Here is a 19,568-nt window from a genome sequence, read left to right on the forward strand (position 1 = left end):
CGCGCTCTCCCTCCCCGGCCAGAGCCGCGAGCTAGTGCGCGCGCTTCGCTGCCGGAGCCGCGGGCTAGCGCGCGCGCTTCCCGGCCGGAGCCGCGGGCTAGAGCGTGCTCTCCCTCCCCGGCCGGAGCCGCGAGCTAGCGCGCGCGCTCTCCCTCCCCGGCCGGAGCTGCGAGCTAGCGCGCGCGCGCGCTCTCCCTCCCTGGCCGGCTGCGAGCTAGTGCGCGCGCGCTCCGGAACCTCGGACGTTGGCTCCGGCAGCTATTTACACTGGATCCGGTGTAAATAGCTGCCAGATCATAATTACAGTAAACTAGAATGGAATATTAACAGCAATGTAATGCCTTTTCTGGCTAATTTTATTCGTCTTACCTCCAGCAAAGTGGTCACTACACAAGCGTTGGTATGCCGCTATCCATCTTCTCCGTCAGTCAGCATCTACCGGGATCCGATAAAATGATAACCCTTGCCTTGTTTGTTGATGGTTACTACATCCAGGTGCACAACAATATAGTGGCATGATGGAAGTCTTGCTGAAAATAAACACTTTCTTTGCTGCCGTTCCTCAATGTTGGCTGTGGTAAACTACTGGTAGTACATGTCCAAAATGGCGGCCGCGTTTGTCGTGACGTCACGTGAAAAGGGTCCATACCATGCCATGGTCCATACCATACCATGCCACCCATAGTCAGCTGGGATAGGCTCCAGCTTGCCTGTGACCCTGCACAGGTTTAGTGGTTATGAATAATGGATGGATGGATGTCCTGGTTAGTCTTACTGGAATCACTGCTTGCACTCAGCGTACAATGTACACTGTTAACCATTAGGTGATAACAAGCATACCCAACAATGTGTTTTTCTCTGTCCTCTATGTCAAGTTACACATTACTCATGAGATATCAGTGATGCTGACCTCTGCTGCTCTTCTGACCTGCTTGACCCATCCTTATGCCTTACAGTGGTGCTTGAATGTTTGTGAACCCTTTAGAATTTTCTATATATCTGCATAAATATGACCTAAAACATCAGATTTTCACAAGTCCTAAAAATAGATGAAGTGCACCCAGTTAAACAAATGAGTCAAAAAATTTTATGCTTGGTCATTTATTTGAGGGAAATGATCCAATATTACATATCTGTGAATGGCAAAAGTATGTGGACCTTTGCTTTCAGTATCTGGTGTGACCCCCTTGTGCAGCAATAACTGCAACTAAACGTTTCTGGTAACTGTTGATCAGTCCTGCACATCGGCTTGGAGGAGTTTTAGCCCATTCCTCCATACAGAACAGCTTCAACTCTGGGATGTTGGTGGGTTTCCTCACATGAACTTCTTGCTTCAGGTCCTTCCACAACATTTCGACTGGATTAAGGTCAGGACTTTCACTTGGCCATTCCAAAACATTAACTTTATTCTTTAACCATTCTTTGGGAGAATGACTTGTGTGCTTAGGGTCATCTTGCTGCATGACCCACCTTCTCTTGAGATTCAGTTGATGGACAGATGTCCTGATGTTTTCCTTTAGAATTCGCTGGTATAATTCAGAATTCATTGTTCCATCAATGATGGCGTGACATCCTTGCCCAGTTGCAGCAAAACAGGTCCAAACCATGATACTACCACCACCATGTTTCATAGATGGGGTAAGGTTCTTATGCTGGAACGCAGTGCTTTCCTTTCTCCAAACATAACACTTCTCATTTAAACCAAAAAGTTCCATTTTGGTCTCATCTATCCACAAAACATTTTTCCAATAGCCTTCTGGCTTGTCCACGTGATCTTTAGCAAACTGCAGATGAGCAGCAATGTTCTTTTTGGGGAGCAGTGGCTTTTTCCTCGCAACCCTGCCATGCACACCATTTGTTGTTCAGTGTTCTCCTGATGGTGGACTCATGACCATTAACTATAGCCAATGTGAGAGAGGCCTTCAGTTGCTTAAGTTACTCTAAGGTCCTTTGTGACCTCGCTGACTATTACACACCTTGCTCTTGGAGTGATCTTTGTTGGTCGACCACTCCTGGGGAGGGTAACAATGGTCTTGAATTTCTTCCATTTGTACCCAATGTGTCTGACTGTGGATTGGTGGAGTCCAAACTCTTTAGAGATGGTTTTGTAACCTTTTCCAGCCTGATGTGCATTAGCAGTACTTTTTCTGAGGTCCTCAGAAATCTCCTTTGTGCCATGATACACTTCCACAAACATGTTGTGAAGATGAGACTTTGATAGATCCCTGTTCTTTATATAAAACAGGGTGCCCACTCACGCCTGACTTCAGTCAATGGGATGACAAACACCTGACTCTAATTTCACCTTCAAATTAACTGCTAATCCTAGAGGTTCATCTACTTTTGCCACTCTCAGACATGTAATATTGGATCATTTTCCTCAATAAATAAATGATGAAGTATAATTTTGTTTCATTTGTTTAACTGGGTTCTCTTTATCTACTTTTAGGACTCGTGTGAAAATCTGATGTTTTAGGTCATTTATGTAGAAATATATAAAATTCTAAAGGGTTTACAAACTTTCAAGCACCACTGTATGTCTGGCTGGAGTTCTCATCACCTCACTCCTGTGAGGATGGCCCTATATGTACAGCTGCTGATCCATCCTGATGCTTTACATCTGGGTGAGGTTCTTATCACTTCACTCTACTTTGAAGATGGCTCTGGGCACTTAGTTTTGCTATAATGGCTTAGGACTACAATTGCCATGATAACTTTTGGACTGTAGTTGTCATGAACAGACTTGCACTCAAACTTCAACAAAATAGACTTCATGTTAAAACAATAATGAATTTCCTAGTTATACAAGTGCAATTTTTGACCATATAGGATGCAATTATAGAAGCGAGTTATTTATAATCATGCTTTCTGTTATCACCCAAATGAGGATGAGTTCCCTTTTGAGTCTGTATCCTCTTAAGGATTGTTCCTAATGCTATCTCAGGGAGTTTTTCCTTGCCACCTCATTATGGAACTAACTTATCAGGATCTAATTATTAGGAATACATTTATTCATCTACAACCCCAATTCCAAAAAAGTTGGGAGAAAGTACAAATTGTAAATAAAAACGGAATGCAATAATTTACAAATCTCAAAAACTGATATTGTATTCACAATAGAACATAGACAACATATCAAATGTCGAAAGTGAGACATTTTGAAATTTCATGCCAAATACTGGCTCATTTGAAATTTCATGACAGCAACACATCTCAAAAAAGTTGGGACAGGGGCAATAAGAGGCTGGAAAAGTGAAAGGTACAAAAAAGGAACAGCTGGAGGACCAAATTGCAACTCATTAGGTCAATTGGCAATAGGTCATTAACATGACTGGGTATAAAAAGAGCATCTTGGAGTGGCAGCGGCTCTCAGAAGTAAAGATGGGAAGAGGATCACCAATCCCCCTAATTCTGCGCCGACAAATAGTGGAGCAATATCAGAAAGGAGTTCGACAGTGTAAAATTGCAAAGAGTTTGAACATATCATCATCTACAGTGCATAATATCATCAAAAGATTCAGAGAATCTGGAAGAATCTCTGTGCGTAAGGGTCAAGGCCGGAAAACCATACTGGGTGCCTGTGATCTTCAGGCTCTTAGATGGCACTGCATCACATACAGGCATGCTTCTGTATTGGAAATCACAAAATGGGCTCAAGGATATTTCCAGAGAAGATTATCTGTGAACACAATTCACGTGCCATCCGCCGTTGCCAGCTAAAACTCTATAGTTCAAAGAAGAAGCCATATCTAAACATGATCCAGAAGTGCAGACGTCTTCTCTGGGCCAAGGCTCATTTAAAATGGACTGTGGCAAAGTGGAAAACTGTTCTGTGGTCAGACGAATCAAAATTTGAAGTTCTTTATGGAAATCAGAGACGCCGTGTCATTCGGACTAAAGAAGAGAAGGATGACCCAAGTTGTTATCAGCGCTCAGTTCAGAAGCCTGCATCTCTGATGGTATGGGGTTGTATTAGTGCATGTGGCATGGGCAGCTTACACATCTGGAAAGACACCATCAATGCTGAAAGGTATATCCAGGTTCTAGAGCAACATATGCTCCCATCCAGACAACGTCTCTTTCAGGGAAGACCTTGCATTTTCCAACATGACAATGCCAAACCACATACTGCATCAATTACAGCATCATGGCTGCGTAGAAGAAGGGTCAGGGTACTGAACTGGCCAGCCTGCAGTCCAGATCTTTCACCCATAGAAAACATTTTGGCACATCATAAAACGGAAGATACGACAAAAAAGACCTAAGACAGTTGAGCAACTAGAATCCTACATTAGACAAGAATGGGTTAACATTCCTATCCCTAAACTTGAGCAACTTGTCTCCTCAGTCCCCAGACGTTTACAGACTGTTGTAAAGAGAAAAGGGGATGTCTCACAGTGGTAAACATGGCCTTGTCCCAACTTTTTTGAGATGTGTTGTTGTCATGAAATTTAAAATCACCTAATTTTTCTCTTTAAATGATACATTTTCTCAGTTTAAACATTTGATATGTCATCTATGTTCTATTCTGAATAAAATATGGAATTTTGAAACTTCCACATCATTGCATTCCGTTTTTATTTACAATTTGTACTTTGTCCCAACTTTTTTGGAATCGGGGTTGTAGATACAAGGACATCTAAAATAAATTAGAATATCATGAAAAAGCTCTATATTTTCCATCAGTTATTTAAGTGAAAATGTAATTTATTCTAGACTAATTAGATTTATTTATTTATTTGATTTAATTAGCTTTGCCATAGCAACATATTATAGCTGGGAAATCACTATAGCTTGCGCCGATTACAGTGGCCCCATTGTACTGAATCTGCATGTCTTTGAACTGTGGGGGAAACCAGAGTAAACCCACGCAGACAACATACAAACTCCACACAGAAAGGCCCCCGTCGGCCACGAGGCTCGAACCTGGAACCTTCTTGCTGTGAGGTGACCGTGAGAACCACCTTGCCAACAATTACATGTAAACTAAAATGTTTCAAGCATTTTTCAATTTTAATTTTGATAATTATGGCTTAGAGTGCAAAAAATGAAACATATCTCAAAATATTAGAGTATTTCATTTTGAATTTGAGTAAAACAGTATAAATACCATGTATCACTTGATCTAATTCAGTACATGCAATTACAATAATGGGGAAGATTGCTGATTTGACAGTTGTCCAGAAGATAATCTTTGAAATCCTTTAGAAGGAGGGTAAGCCACAGAAGGTCATTGCTAAAAGGGCTGGCTGGAAAAGGTGCACAAGCAACAGGGATGACTACAGTCTTGAGAAGATTGTCAAGAAAAGTTGATTCAAGAACTAGGGAAAGCTTCAGAAGGAGTGGACTGAGGCTAGTGTCCATGCATCAAGAGCCACCACACACAGCCATCTTCAGGAAAGGGGCTACAACTGCCACATTCCTGATATCAAGCCACTCCTGAACCAGAGACAATTTCAGAAGCATCTTAGTTGGGCTAACGAGGGAAAGAACTGGACTGTTTCTTATGGCCCTTTTCCACTACCCTTTTTCAGCTCATTTCAGCCCGACACGGCTCGCGTTTCGACTACCTCAGAGCAGCACGACTCAGCTTGCTTCAGCCTTACTTAGCACCCAAAACTCACACGGTTTTGGAGTGAGGCTGAAGCGAGCCAAACCAAGCCGAGTGGGGCTAGGGGCGTGAGGAGACACTCCCCTGTGCACTGATTGGTGAGGAGGAGTGTCCTCACATGCCCACACACGCCCCGCGAGCACGCTGGGATCTGTAAACACCGTAAACCTGGAAGAATAATAATTATGAATTACAAGAATTTCTGAAGCCTTATGTGCCTCGCCTCATCTATATGCTCTTGCCAGTATCTGTTGGCGTTGTCAGTGACAACAAGCCACAGCACCAAGACCATCAACACTAACGACTCCATGTCCTCCATGTTTATTGTTTACTATCTGGGTCGTGAGACTACCGCTTAAAAGGTCACTGATGTCACTGCTTGCGCCGCCTAATGACATCATGTGACGTCCACCCACTTTCGCTAACTCCACCCAATGTGTCCACCCACTTCCAGCCAGCAGGGTTCAGCATGGTTGTAGTCGAAATGCAACTCCAACAGCCCCACTCAGCTCGACTCAGCCCAACTCAGCACGGCACGGCTCAGCCCAACTCAGCCGCATTGGTAGTGGAAAAGCGGCATCAGTCATCTTTTCGGATGAAAGTAAAATTTGCATTTAATTTGGAAATCAAGTTCCTGGAGTCTGGAGGAAGAGTGGAGAGGCACAGAATCCAAGGTGTTTGAAGTCCAGTGTGAAGTTTCCACAGTCTGTGATGGTTTGGGGTGCCATGTCATCTGCTGGTGTTGGTCCACTGTGTTTTATTAAGTTCAAAGTCAACACAGCCATCTACCAGGAGATTTTAGAGCACTTCATGCTTCCATCTGCTTACAAGCTTTATGGAGATGCCAATTTCCCTTTCCAGCAGGACTTGGCACCTACCCACAGTGCCAAAACTATTACCAAATGGTTTGCTGACCATGATATTATTGTGCTTGATTGGCCAGCCAACTCACCTGACCTAAACCCCATAGAGAATCTATGGAGTGTTGTCAAGTGGAAGATGAGGAACAACTGACCCAAAAATACAGAGGAGCTGAAGGCCACTATCAAAGCAACCTGGGCTTCAATAACACCTCTGCAGTGCCACAGGCTGATCGCCTCCATGCCGCATGAAATTGATGCAGTAATTTGTTGTAAAGGAGCCCCAACCAAGTATTGATTGTATAAATGACCATACTTTTCAGAAGTTGGACATTTCTGTATTGTAAATCCTTTTTTTGATTGATCTTAGGAAATATTCTAATAATTTTAGATACTGGATTTCTGATTTTCATAAGCTATAATCCATGATCAAAATTAAAACAAAGACTTGAAATATTTCACTCTACATGTAATGATTAAAGCTATGAATGTTTACCTTTTTAAGTTAAATTACCAAAAAAACCCCAACTTTTTCATGATATTCTAATTGCTTGAGATGCACTCGCATTTAAAATTTTTATTTTTCTGTAAAGCTGCTTTGTGATAATATCTGTCTGTTAAAAGCGCTCTACAAATAAATTTACTTAACTTAAAGAGAAACCACAGTCTCTCATTACTTTAAGATATGAAGTGTATTTTAAGTAATAAAAATAAAGAAAAAAACATTGAATTAGATGGTGTCCCCAACATTTGACTGGTACTGTGTACACCCTAAAACTAACAATTGTGACAAAACATTCATTTTACATGGATCTCAAGATAGAAGTCTAAAACGTTGACTGTGTTCTATAATATAAGACTAAATGAGAGATCATGACCTCTTACATCTGAGTTCACCTATACCTCATTCGAGATATAGGAAACAAGCATCAGAAATTAAAGTGACTAGATTCCATTTATTAATTAACATCTCTCACTTGCTTGCTTCCTGTTCACCTCTTGAACTATGATGACCTACATTCGCATTAATGGGAGAGTGGGAAGGATATATCATTTAACAGCTGCTCATCTAAAGAGCCATCATATCTTAATTATTGACAAGTACATTTTAGCATTTAGATCACTAATAAAGTTTATTTTCTCTGCAACTGGAACATTAATAAAGATGGAAAAAGTCAAGGTGTAAATCTGTATTGTAGTTTGAATGTGTCAAGTCTCTTGTTCACACTCCTCCAGTACAACAGTTCACTGTTTTTTCCCTGATTCTTTCCTCCATCTTCAATATTCATAGCTAATTATAAACATTGTTGGATGTTCCCTCCAAGCACGTTCGGTGACTCAGATTAGACTGCAGTACATTACATAAAGAGAGTGAGCCACAGAGAATGAGTAATCATACCTCTCTTCAAGCAGCACTCTGAAAGGCTCCCAGTCTAATTACAAACCACGACTTTGAATGGTGATTATAGTGTGTGTGCATGTGCACCCGTGGGGGGTTGGTGTCGGGGAGGGGCATCTACCTGATAGTCCAGGATTGTTGAATGAGCAAAAAAGTATGAAATTATTCTTAAAAATAAAACAGGCAATGATAACTCTTTTAAGCTTATGATGCTGTATAGTTTTATTTCAACACATTTAATTAATATTTACAATAAACAGTGGTATTTTTATATTCAAGAATGAAGATGCCCTCTTCAGTTCAGATCACAGCTTTTCGGTAGGGTTCCAATACTGAGATGGCAAAAAAAAAAAGACTTTACATACCCACAACCATTCCTGTGTTGATTTAGATGTGTGTTGTATGCAAAAGTGCAGGCACCTCTGACCAAATTATACATTTTGCTGATTTTTGAAGTCAAAAGAAGTAAACACAACTGTGGAAGCACCGGCGTGGTTGAGCGTCGGCTGTGAACAGTGATGGGGCAGGTTGAACCAGCAGGTAATATGTGATGAGGTGCACCTGTGTCAAATTACTGGCTGTCTATTAAACTGTGTCTCTGTGTGTCTTTCAGACAGTCAGGAATGAGAGAGAGTTGTGCCACCCCGTCACGTGTTTGTCAATGACAAACAGTCTGTGGGTACTCCAGCGGTTGTTCCTGCAGCCAGCATGCCTGTCCAGCTGGTGAAGACGGGCCCACAGGACAACCCTGACGCCTTCCTCGAGCTGTTTGAGCATGTTGCGGAGGCAAGCTCATGGCCAACCTCTCAGTGGGTGGCTCACCTTCTGCTCCTGCCAGGGGAAGTCCAGCTCATGGCTCGACAGCTCCTGGCCACCAACATGCTGGAGTACCCCCACTGTAAATTGAGCCATTGTACAAGGGGGTCAGACGTAGCCCAGAAAAGCAGCACCAGCACTTCCGCTTGCTGGCTTACGGTGAAGTGGGCCGGCCATTCACATTCGCCCAACAGCTCCGAGATGCCTGCTGGCAGTGGCTGTTGGCCAGCGAGGGCGATGTCAATTCCATCATAGAGTGAGTGACACTGGAGCAGTTTGCTGCCCAGCTGCTGAGCAGGACATCAGCGTGGATCCGGTATCACCAACCAACATCGCTAGAGGAGGTGGTCCGACTGTCCAAGGATCATCTGATGGCGTATCCAGAAGCAGGCTGTGCTACAACTTCCTCTCTCTCACTTTTGCTTATTCCTTCTTCCCCTCTCTCTCCTTGCCCCTCCTCGACCCCAGCCCTGTGGAAATGGGGGCTAATTCCCCCAAAGCCCACTCCCCGCACCCGTGTTTATCGTTGTGTTTCTACTCTCCCTTCTCCTCCTGTATCTGGGCTACCATTAACCCTATCATTAACATATCTCTCCTCCCTAATAGAAGATAATAAAAATAATCCTAGATTTCTATTTAATACTGGAGCAAAATTAACCAGGAATAAGTCCACTATAGACACATGCACACCTGTAGTATGGAGTAGCAATGATTTCATGAATTTTTTTAATGACAAAATTGAGAATATCTGACAAAAAAATCCAAACTACTAATTTAAGGTCAGACAATGTAAGTGACCCTGTAGTTAACAATATAACTGTATCAGATCAGCAATTAGAATGTTTTACTCCCCTAAAAGAAACTGAATTACTTTCATTAATCTCGGCATCAAAAGCCTCAACTTGTGTACTAGATCCCTTACCTACATGTCTATTCAAACAGATAATACCTGAAGTAATTGAACCGCTTCTAAAAATAATAAATTCTTCTCTTATGATTGTCTATGTACCCAAATCCTTTAAACTAGCAGTTATCAAACCCCTGATTAAAAAACCTGACCTTGATCCATGTCAGCTGTCCAATTATCGGCCAGTATCAAACCTCCCCTTTATCTCCAAGATCCTTGAAAAAGCTGTGGCACAGCAGTTATGCTTATATTTACATAGGAATAACATCCATGACATGTATCAGTCAGGATTTAGACCTCATCATAGCACAGAAACAGCTCTGGTTAAAGTAGTAAATGACCTACTGTTGGCGTCTGATCAGGGCTGTGTCTTGCTGCTTGTATTATTTGACCTGAGTGCATCATTTGATACCACTGATCATTCCATTCTTCTGGATAGACTAGAAAATATTGTGGGAGTTAAGGGAATGGCCCTCTCCTGGCTCAGGTCTTATTTAACTGATCGCTATCAGTATGTTGATATAAATAGTGATATTTCTAGATGTACTGAGGTAAAGTTTGGTGTTCCACAAGGTTCTGTTTTCATCTCGTCTCATCTTCTTCCGCTTATCCGGGACCGGGTCGCGGAGGCAGCAGTCTAAGCATGGAAGCCCAAACTTCCCTTTCCCCAGACACCTCGGCTAGCCCCTCGGGAAGAACACCATGGCATTCCCAGGCCAGCCGAGAGACATAGTCCCTCCAGCGTGTCCTGGGTCTTCCCCGGGGCCTCCTCCTGGGGGGACATGCCTGGAACACCTCACCAGGGAGGCATCCAGGAGGAATCCGAAAAAGATGCCCGAGCCACCTCAGCTGGTTCCTCTCGATGTGGAGGAGCAGCGGCTCTACTCCGAGCTCCTCCCGAGTGACTGTGCTTCTCACCCTATCTCTAAGGGAGCGCCCAGCCACCCTGTGAAGGAAACTCATTTCAGCCGCTTGTATCCGCGATCTTGTTCTTTCTGTCATTATCCAAAGCTCATGACCATAGGTGAGAGTCGGAACGTAGATCGACCGGTAAATTGAGAGCTTCGCCTTTTGGCTCAGCTCCTTCTTCACCACGATGGACCGGTAAAGCGACTGCATCACTGCGGAGGCTGCACCAATCCGCCTGTCGATCTCACGCTCCATCCTTCCCTCACTCGTGAACAAGATCCCGAGATACTTAAACTCCTCCACTTGAGGCAGGACTTCTCCACCAACCTGGAGAGGGCAAGCCACCCTTTTCCGGTCGAGAACCATGGCCTCGGACTTGGAGGTGCTGATTCTCATCCCAGCCGCTTCACACTCGACTGCAAACCGCCCCAGTGCATGCTGAAGGTCCTGGTTTGAAGAAGCCAACAGGACAACATCATCCGCAAAAAGCAGAGATGAAATCCTGTGGTTCCCAAACAGGATTCCTTCTGGCCCCTGGCTGTGCCTAGAAATTCTGTCCATAAAAATTATGAACATAACTGGTGGCAAAGGGCAGCCCTGCCAGAGTCCAACATGCACTGGGAACAGGTCTGACTTACTGCTGGCAATGCAAACCAGACTCCTGCTCCGTTCGTACAGGGACCGGACAGCCCTTAGCAAAGAGCCCTGAACCCCATACTCCCGAAGCACCCCCCACAGAATACCACGAGGGACACGGTCGAATGCCTTCTCCAGATCCACAAAGCACATGTGGACTGGTTGGGCAAACTCCCATGAACCCTCGAGCACCCTATGAAGGGTATAGAGCTGGTCCAGTGTTCCGCGACCAGGACGAAAACCGCATTGTTCCTCCTGTATCTGAGGTTTGACCATTGGTTGAATTCTCCTCTCCAGTACCCTGGAGTAAACTTTCCCTGGGAGGCTGAGAAGCGTGATTCCCCTATAATTGGAGCACACTCTCCGGTCCCCTTTCTTAAAAAGAGGGACCACCACCCCAGTCTGCCACTCCAGAGGCACTGTCCCCGACCGCCACGCGATGTTGCAGAGGCGTGTCAACCAAGACAGCCCCACAACATCCAGAGACTTGAGATACTCAGGGCGGATCTCATCCACCCCCGGTGCCTTGCCACCAAGGAGCTTGCAAACCACCTCAGTGACTTCGGCTTGGGTAATGGACGAGTCCACCTCTGAGTCATCAGCCTCAGTCTCCTCAGTGGAAGACATGACGGTGGGATTGAGGAGATCCTCAAAGTATTCCTTTCACCGCCCGACAATGTCCCCAGTCAAGGTCAACAGCTCCCCACCCGCACTGTAAACAGTGTTGGCAGAGTACTGCTTCCCCCTCCTGAGGCGCCGGACGGTTTGCCAGAATTTCTTCGAGGCCGACCAATAGTCCTTCCCCATGGCCTCCCCGAACTCCTCCCAGTTCCGAGTTTTTGCCTCCGCAACTGCCCGAGCTGCAGCACGCCTGGCCTGCCGATACCCGTCGGCTGCCTCAGGAGTCCCGGAGGTCAACATGGCCCGATAGGACTCCTTCTTCAGCTTGACGGCATCCCTTACTTCCGGTGTCCACCACCGGGTTCGGGGATTGCCGCCACGACAGGCACCGGAGACCTTGTGGCCACAGCTCCGAACAGCTGCGTCCACAATGGAGGTAGAGAACGTGGTCCACTCAGACTCAATGCCCCCCGCCTCCCTCGGAAGCTGGGAAAAGCTCTCCCGGAGGTGGGAGTTAAAGACCTCCCCAACAGAGTGCTCGGCCAGACGTTCCCAGCAAACCCTCACCATACGTTTGGGCCTGCCTGGTCTGTCCAGCTTCCTCCTCCGCCAGCGGATCCAACTCACCACCAGGTGGTGATCAGTTGACAGCTCAGCCCCTCTCTTCACCCGAGTGTCCAAGACATAGGGCCGGAGATCAGATGAAACGACTACAAAGTCGATCATCGACCTCCGACCTAAGGTGTCCTGGTGCCACGTGCACTTATGGACACCCCTATGCTCGAACATGGTGTTCGTTATGGACAAACCATGACTAGCACAGAAGTCCAATAACAAAACACCACTCGGGTTCAGATCGGGGAGGCTGTTCCTCCCAACCACGCCCCTCCAGGTGTCACTGTCGTTGCCCACGTGAGCATTGAAGTCCCCCAGTAGCACAATGGAGTCCCCAGTCTGAGCACCCCTCAGTACCTCTCCCAGGGACTCCAAGAAGGCCGGATACTCTATACTGCTATTTGGCCCATAGGCACAAACAACAGCAAGAGCCCTCTCCCCAATCCGAAGGTGCAGAGAGGCGACCCTCTCGTTCACTGGGGTAAACTCCAACACATGGCGGCTGAGCTGGGGAGCTATAAGCAAGCCCACACCAGCCCGCCGCCGCTCACCACGGGCGACTCCAGAGAAGTGGAAAGTCCAGCCCCTCTCAAGGAGCTGGGTTCCAGAGCCCAAGCTGTGCGTGGAGGTGAGCCCGACTATCTCTAGCCGGTACCTCTCAACCTCCCGCACAAGCTCAGGCTCTTTCCCCCCCAGCGAAGTGACATTCCATGTCCCAACAGCCAGCCGCTGTGTCCGGGGATCAGGTCGTCGAGGCCCCTGCCTTCGACTGCCACCCAATCCACACTGCACCAAACCCCTACTGCTACCTCTGTGGGTGGTGAACCCACAGGAGGTTGGGCCCACGTCACCTCTTCGGGCTGAGCCCGGCCGGGCCCCATGGGCAAAGGCCCGGCCACCAAGCGCTCGCATATGAGCCCCAACCCCGGGCCTGGCTCCAGGGTGGGGCCCCGGCTGCGTCATACCGGGCGACGTCACAGTCCTGGATTTTTTCTCCATAGGGGTTTTTGGTGAACTGCTCTTGGTCTGGCCTGTCACCTAGGACCTGTCTGCCTTGGGAAACCCTAACAGGGGCATAATGCCCCCGACAACATAGCTCCTAGGATCATTCAAGCACACAAACCCCTCCACCACAATAAGGTGGCAGTTCTAGGAGGGGTTCTGTTTTGGTCCACTAATTTTTTCTTTATATATGTTATCTCTGAGTGATATTATTGGTAAACATTGTATTAGTTTCCACTGTTATGCTGATGACACACAGTTGTATGTTTCTGCAAAACCTGATGAGAGACACCAGCTTAATAGAATTGAGGAATGTGTAAAGGACATTAGACACTGGATGCTTATTAATTTCCTTCTGCTTAACTCTGACAAGACTGAAGTATTTGTACTAGGACCACATGCAGTTAGAAGTAAGTTTTCTGATTACACAGTAACTCTGGATGGACTTTCTGTTTCTTCACGTGCAGCAGTAAAAGACCTCGGAGTGATTATTGACCCCAGTGTTTCATTCGAAACTCACATTGATAACATTACCCGGATAGCTTTCTTTCATCTCAGAAATATTGCTAAGATAATAAATTTAATGTTACTACATGACGCGGAAAAACTAGTTCATGCTTTCGTTACCTTCAGGTTGGATTACTGTAATGCTTTACTGTCTGGATGTTCCAATAAGTGCATAAACAAGCTCCAGTTAGTTCAAAATGCAGCAGCAAGAGTCCTATTTTGTATTGATTATAAAATACTACTATTGACCTTTAAAGCACTGAATGGTCTTGCACCACAGTACCTGAGTGAACTTCTGCTCCTCTATGACCTGCCACGCCTACTTAGATAAAAGATGCAGCCTATCTGCTGGTACCTCATATAGTGAAAGCTACATCAGGGGGCAAAGCCTTTTCTTACAAAGCCCCACAGTTATGGAACAGCCTTCCAAGTAGTGTTCAGGAATCAGGCACAGTCTCAGTGTTTAAGTCTAGGCTGAAAACATATCTGTTTAGTCAAGCCTTTTGTTAATGGTGTTTATGAGGTAAAGGTGTAGATCTAGAGGGTCCTCAGACATAAAGTGTTTTGGTAAACTGGGATGTATGGATGCTGTCAGTCCCCCACTTGCTTGCTCACTCGAGTTTGTTGATGGTGTAGTGGCTGGCTGCTTTATGTCCTGGGGCTCCCTCATGCCTGTGTTACTTTCTGGCTTTCCCCTTTTAGTTATGCTGTCATAGTTAGTTGCCGGAGTCCCTGCTTGTACTGAGTGCAATATGTATACTGTTCCTACTTATTCAGGTGACATTGGGCACACCTAACAACCTGTGTTTTCTCTCCCCCCATCTGTCCCTCTGAGTTACATGTCGGTCCTGGGATTGAGATGCTGACCTCTTCTGCTCCTTGGACCTGCCTGATCCATCCTGGTGCCCTGTGTCTGGTTAGAGTCTCATCGCATCGCTCCTGTGGAGGGCGGCCCCATGTGGACAGTTGGGGGTCGCGCCTGGAGGATGCTCTGGACTCTTGCAGTGGTGCTTTTGTGGCTGGGGACTGCAGTTGACTTGCTGACTTTGGGACTGCGGTTGTTGTGAATGGTTTTGCACTCGGGTTTCCATCAGTGGGGGGTTTATAGCATCAATGAAGCTGACTTTATGTTAGGACTGTTAATGTTATAGTCATGTTCTCTGTTGTTGCCCAAATGAGGATGGGTTCCCTTTTGAGTCTGGTTCCTCTCGAGGTTTCTTCCTCATGTCATCTGAGGGAGTTTTTCCTTGCCACCATTGCTACAGGAGTGCTCATTGGAGATAGATTAGGGATAAAATTAGCTCATATTTTAAGTCGTTCATATTCTATAAAGCTGTTTTGTGACAATGTTTATTGTTAAAAGCACTATACAAATAAACTTGACTTGACTTTTCTCTCTCTTCACAGATGAACTCATCCATGCCCATCAGAACCGTGAGTGGGCCCAGGCAGGTCTGTGAGCGCAGAGGGAAGGCAGGGAATCAGTGCTTCTGCAAAGAGACAGGGCTACTGGTTTGCATCCCCATTGTGCTTCAGGCTTCCTCTGATCGAGCAGGGGCATACAGGATAACTGTGAGTATTCAAGGGGGTACACAACAGGCTTTGGTGGATTCAAGTTGTAATCAGACCTCCCTACATCAAAGCCTGACTCAATGCGGGGCACTGGGAAATGCACGTTTGGTGAAGGTTCAGTGTGTGCACAGTGATGTACACAAATATCTGCTGATGCCCATCACTATTCGGTTCCGGGGAGAAATTCATAGTGTAGAGACTGCCGTTAGTCTGAGGCTACATCCACACGACAACGGCAACGAGATGTTATTTAAAAATATATCGCGTCCAAATGGGCAACAATCAGTAAAATATCAGGTCCATATGGCAACGCAACGCTTGCTGAAAACGATGCAATACACATGCCACACCTCTAGGGGCGCTGTAAGACGGTCCCTTCGGAGACACCAGAACAATAGAAGAAGTAAGGACGCATGCGCATAAACTATTATGCGCGAGACTTCATATTAGCCACAAAGTCAGGAAAATCTGTTTGTAAAATTACATTATAATGACCAAATACATTGAAAAGTATTTTTCCAGTCTCACCTGTGAAAGGTAATCCCATGTGATCTCGTTTGGATGGCAAACCTGTTGGTACAGTTAAACGCAGCTAATCTTTATTCTCCGCTTTGACCTCTCCAAAATGGCGGCGAGGATGACGTATGATTCTACGCGGAAGGCGGCGTCTTTAATGGTCCGGAATAAATTGAATGATACACGTTGATGGATTAATTTGTTGTTTCTCACCTGTGAAAGGTAATCCCATATGATCTCGTTTGGACGGTAAACCTGTTGGTACAGTTAAACGCAGCACATAAATCTTTATTCTCCACTTTGACCTATCCAATATGGCGACGAGGATGACGTATAATTCTATGCGGAAGGCGGCGTCTTTAATGGTCCGGAATAAATTGAATGATACACGTTGATGGATTAATTTCTTCTACGCCCTTTTTGAGGAATGTATTGTAGGACTTAAACCCACATCTGAAGAGGTGAGATCGCTCCTTTTTTTCCCTATTTTTGCTGGCAGGATTGACTCTGCCCTAAGGGCAGAGTCTCTCTCTCTCTCACTTTGCACCATTACACAATAAATATTCACAGTGAAAATATTTTGTAAGCGCGTTTCATGAACCAAGTTATAGGATTTGTTGACAACTCGTATCGAGTTCGTTACACTTCTACCCAGCGTGAAGCACTCACAGTCATGTGGTTGTGACGTCATCGTAAACAAAACCGTTCTACTCATCCAGACGACTTCACAACGGCAACGTTGCCAGATCTTTCCACTCTGGAACCCGTTCTCAAAAAGACTGTGTTTTGGGCACCCAAAACGCTGGTGCCATGTGGACGCCAGGCCTAAATGATAAGCAATTGTATCGGAGTCACCTGAATCCATTGCCGTGTGGACAGGGCCTGAGTCTCACTCAATAATCTTGGGGACCGATTGACTGGAGTTTAAAACATCCATCTATTCATTATCTATAGCCACTTATTCTGTACAGGGTTGCATGCAAGCTGAAGCCTATCCCAGCTGACTATGGGCAAGAGGCGGGGTACACCCTGGACAAGTCACCAGATCATCGCAAGGCTAACAAACAACTATTCACACCTACAGTCAATTTAGAGCCACCAATTAGTCTAACCTGCATGTCTTTGGACTGTGGGGGAAACCGGAGCACCCAGAGGAAACCCACGCAGACACGGGGAGAACATACAAACTCCACATGGAAAGGCCCTCATCAGCTGCTGGGCTCGAATGCGGGACCTTCTTGTTGCAAGGCAACAGTGCTGACCTCTACACCACTGTGCCACTGGTTTAAAACATTAATGAAACAAATAGTAGTGCGTGAGTCCTGCAGTAGCATGCCACAGGAGAATCCCGCTGCAATGTTGGCTAGGGAGGCTGTCTCAGGCACGCCCATGTCAGCTCTGCATCATGATGATACAGAGAGTGGGGAAAGCCCTCCTCCCTCTCTGGGGAATCCTTTAGATTTCCCATTGGAGCAGGCACATGACGAGTCTCTGAGACATGCCTTTGACCAAGTGAAAGTAATTGATGGTCAAATCCTCCAGCCTAACATTGCACTTTCCTTCCTGTATTTTTCTATTATTAAGGATAGGTTGCATAGAGTGATGCAGGACACTCAAACTAAAGAAAAGATGACACAGTTGTTGGTCCAAAAGAGCCGCAGGGAACTTTTATTCCATGCGGCTCATCATAATCCAATGGTCGGGCATTTAGGGCAGGATAAAACACTGAATCATCTCATGGCCCATTTCCATTGGCCAGAGATTCATGCTGAAGTCCGCAGGGGGTGTGCGGCATGTCGCGAATGCCAACTGGTAAATCCAGCAGCCATGGCAAAAATGCCATTGAGCCCATTGCCATTAATTGAGATCCCCTTTGAAAGAATTGGCGTGGATCTCATCAGGCCATTAGATCGATCTGCACACTGGTATCGCTTTGTATTAGTCATTGTGGATTATGCAACGTGATACCCAGAAGCAGTACCTCTTCGCAATATTTCAGGATGCAGTGTTGCAGAGGCACACTTCTGCATTATCTCCCGAGTTGGGATTCTGAAAGAAATCCTGACTGATCAAGGCACTACTTTTATGTCACGCACACTGCACAAATTATACGAATTATTGGGGATTAAATCGATTCGTGCTCATGTTTATCATCTGCAAATGGATAGGCTGGTCAAACAATTTAACCAAACACTTAAGAATATGATTCATAAGTTCATTCACAGGGATGCTAAAAATTGAAACAGGTGGCTCGACCCTCTGTTGTTTGCAGTGTGTGAGGTCCCACAAGCCTCCACCAAATTTTCCCCATTTGAATTGCTGTATTGCAAGCCCTGTGGTGTCTTAGACATCATTCAGGAAAATTGGGAGGAGGGTCCTTCTCAAAGTAAAAATGAAATTCAGTATGTTCTTGACCTGAGAGCAAAACTCCATGCACTGAGCCACATAACCCAGGAGAATTTACTACAGGCCCAAGAACATCAAGCTAGCCTGTACAACAGAGGGGCACAGCTAAGGGAATTTGCACCGAGAGATAAAGTCCTCGTTTTACCACCCACCTCAAGCCAAAATTGCTTGCCAAGTGGCAAGGGCTCTTTGAGGTCCCACAGTGAATGGGGGAGGTTGACTATGAGGTCAAACTGCCAGATAGGGGCAACATATGTCAAATTTACCACCTCAATCTCCTGAAACCATGGAGAGAGGACATTCCGGTGTCTCTGGTGATGGTAGTTCCAGAAAGGGCGGAGCTGGGACCGGAGGTAAGTCCAAAAAGTGTGGCCCAATTTGCCCTGGTCCCCTGTGGAGACCACCTCTCACTGTCCCAGAGAGAACAGGCAATTAGGTTGCAGGAGGAATTCTCCGATGTGTTCTCGCCCCTTCCTGGTTGCAATAACCTCATAGAACATGATGTTGAGACTATCCCAGGGGTGGTGGTGCACAGCTGCCCGTATCTGCTCTCCAAACACAAGAAAAATGTGGTTCGGGATGAACTTCAAGCTATGCTTAAGATGGGAGTAATTGAGGAGTCACACAGTGACTGGAGCAGCCTGGTGGTCTTGGTTCCCAAGACCAACGGGTTGGTCGGGTTCTGTGTGGACTATAAAAAAGTCAGTGCAGTGTCTAAATTTGACGCATATCTGATGCCCCACATTGATGAACTGCTCGATCGCTTAGGCACGGCTCGCTTTTACTCAACACTGGATTTGACAAAGGGATATTGGCAGATCCCCTTGACTCCATTATTCCACAAGAAAATGGCTTTTTCCACTCTGTTTGGTTTACACCAATTTGTCACCCTTCCTTTTGGGTTGTTTTGGGGCTCCAGTGACGTTTCAGCGTCTCATGGACCGAATTCTCTGTCCCCACAGTATGTATGTGGCAACATACTATATTTCATCAGGCTAGAAAAGGTTACAAAACCATCTATAAAGAGTTTGGACTCCACCAATCCACAGTCAGATAGATTGTGTACAAAGGGAGGAAATTCAAGACCATTGTTACCCTCCCCAGGAGTGGTCAACCAACAAAGATCACTCCAAGAGCAAGGCGTGTAATAATCGGTGAGGTCACAAAGGACCCCAGGGTAAATTCTAAGCA

The sequence above is a fragment of the Neoarius graeffei genome, chromosome 27, assembly GCF_027579695.1.
Source record: "Neoarius graeffei isolate fNeoGra1 chromosome 27, fNeoGra1.pri, whole genome shotgun sequence".
Classification (NCBI taxonomy): Eukaryota; Metazoa; Chordata; class Actinopteri; order Siluriformes; family Ariidae; genus Neoarius; species Neoarius graeffei.